The sequence below is a fragment of the Lethenteron reissneri genome, chromosome 14 (genome assembly GCF_015708825.2).
Source record: "Lethenteron reissneri isolate LAM-NWPU_2019-01 chromosome 14, ASM1570882v1, whole genome shotgun sequence".
Classification (NCBI taxonomy): domain Eukaryota; kingdom Metazoa; phylum Chordata; class Hyperoartia; order Petromyzontiformes; family Petromyzontidae; genus Lethenteron; species Lethenteron reissneri.
The window spans coordinates 2,671,829-2,674,484 of NC_083792.1; the positions used below are offsets into that span (position 1 = coordinate 2,671,829).

The window sequence follows — 2,656 nt, forward strand, 5'->3', positions numbered from 1 at the left end:
CGCTCCTCTATTTATCCTCCCTACCTCAAAGGGGATGCTGCGCTGAACAATGGGCTCGTGCACCCCAAGCCCGCGCACGGCGGTTCCCGGGCGCTGTTGATATGCTAATCAGTGCGCGACGTTGGCGGCGTACATCCTAATTACTCCCTTACCCTTCCTAACAATGGGGCCTGCGCGCTCAAGCGCAATTATCCCAACCCTCCATGACTATGCGCAACAGCCCCTGTGACCCCGCTATTCATGCTGTCTCGTGCCTCCCCTGCTTGCCCCGTCGACTCGTGGGGGTGTGTGTGGGGGGAAATGCGCCTCAACCGCGGTGGCCGAATGCCCCACGCCGCGACCACACCATATTAAGGCTGGCAGCAGCGCCGCGGTACCACGTAGCACGGGGGAGGTCATCCAATTCCCTGATCGCCGGAAACCGTGAGAATTAATCCCGATAAGGGTCTCTCGGATAAAAACCGGTCGATCAGGTAACCTTCCCTTCCAGCTCTATGGGGGGGGGGGGGATGCGTGCGGGTGTGTGCTTATGTGGGGCGGGTGATGGGGGGCAATGCGGTGGGGGAAGCCGGGCGGGTCCCTGGCTCGGCAGAGCGGCCCCGTCGCTGCGGCACCACACTACCAATACATATGAATGAAAAAAAACTAGCGAAAAAATATCGTTCGTTAATAAACACTGTCCCTAAAGGAAGGTATAGTAAAATTTCAGCCTAAGGCCTTTCTACATAGCACATGAAGCAAGATAGACTAAGATAGGTAAATTACGGCATTATGGGCAATACTGCGCTATGAAGACGTAACAAACAGAGCAGTATATAAGTGCATGTGCATATGACATATTACTTCTTGACCCACACCGACTGGATACCTGTGAAAAGAGTTTGATAGATTTTTGAAATTTGACAGCTATCCAGGGCACAAATGAGAAGATGGAAGGGACTGGTAACAAAACAGGAGAGAACGCATCCAATTACGGACAAACAGCGGAAATGGGGTTTGCAAACCCAACATAATCTACTTTTGTTTGATGATATCCCTCCCCCAGCAGGGAGGTGCACCATTCCCGGAGAAACTGCAATACCGGGTTGATGCGCGGAGTGGACGGAGCAAGCCCCTATTCCATCTCCCTGTCCCAAAAATCAATTTAATATAAGGTACCACAATGTGGTACGTATCAGATATTAAACTGATAAGAACAGATACTACACTTGATCTTAGCCAAAAGGCCGAGAAGCGATAACACACACTTACCAGTGGTGGAGATTACATACACCAAGACTCTCTCTACCCCATGGGGCCTCCATCCGTTACTTCGCACAATAAATACCGACTTAAAGCTTTCGTGACTGCAGGAATTCATATTCTTTGCGCCTTTCGGTAAAGTCATATAGATAGGTTCAAAGAAAATAACAAAAAAAAACAAAAAACTCCTTTGTTATTTTAACACCATGGCACATGCGGAATGGTCGTGGTAACTTATTGTGCGAATATTATTTGGGTTTTTCGGTAAAGTCACGTAGATAGGTTCAAAGAAAATAACAAAAATTACAAAAAAATACTTTACGTGACTTTACCAAAGAATATGCGCACAAGTTATCACGACCATTCCGCATGTGCCATCGTGTTAAGAGATACGGAATATTAAACAAGTGTAGTATTCTTGAATGAGACAGAGACTTCGTAGAGGCCACACGCTTTTATTCCGATAACACTAGTCCTCAGGACTCACTGGGGGAACAGTCCCACACACACACAACCTAGGGAGGTACAGCCTCCGGCTCTATTCTCATTTCTCTCCTCCCCTAGCCTCCAGCTACTCTGTTACTCTCTTCCCTAGCCTACAGCTACTCAGCTACTCTCTTCCCTAGCCTACAGCTACTCAGCTACTCTCTTCCCTAGCCTACAGCTACTCTCTTCCCTAGCCTACAGCTACTCTCTTCCCTAGCCTACAGCTACTCTCTTCCCTAGCCTACAGCTACTCAGCCCACTCAGTTCCAACGGGGCGGCATCCTCGAGGCTTGGGAGTCCAGGATCTCCGGGCGCACCTCCTTCAGCTTCTCGTGAGATCGACCCCTCCGCTCTCCGGGAGCCGTCTTATATATCCCCTCTCTCTGAGGGGCGGGGGTGTCTCGGGCCCTGGCTCTCGCCAGCCCCCTCCCCTCAGAGCGGTTCCAACCATCTCTCGTCCCTGTCGATCCGGGCCGGTCCAGACCGGTACGTACCTCTCCCCTAGCTTGTGTGACCTGTGTGACCTGTGTCAATCTTGGTGTCAACTTTGACCACCACATCACCCCCCCCTATACAGCACGCAGCCGTCCCGGCTGCATCACTATCCACATCCCAACCCTAACTCGCGAACCAGGAATTCTGAACACGACAAGAACAATGCATGAGCCTCAACACAACAATAACAACAACAGAACAACAACAACACAACTATCCCCGATAATTTACCCCAACCCCCCTGTACACAAGAACACCGCGGATACACCACACCAACGAACAAGGTGACTCGAACACCCAGGCCCCGCGAGGAGGCAGTGTATCTGCGACAGGTCTCAGGAGAACCTGAGACCCTTCGAACGAGTCCGTGTGGCGGGTCCATCGCCAGAAGCCAGCGTTCCTTGCGGAGGGTCAGGAGGGGCCAGACGACGGG

The 2,656-nt window shown here is 51.4% G+C and overlaps 1 non-coding gene across 1 annotated transcript; it reads right to left on the reverse strand.

Moving 5' to 3' along the window:
- Nucleotides 1–1,047: 1,047 nt before the first annotated feature.
- LOC133342476 (U2 spliceosomal RNA) lies at nt 1,048–1,238 on the reverse strand. Its single transcript, XR_009755160.1, has one exon. It is a non-coding gene; the product is annotated as a U2 spliceosomal RNA (small nuclear RNA).
- Nucleotides 1,239–2,656: the final 1,418 nt, after the last annotated feature.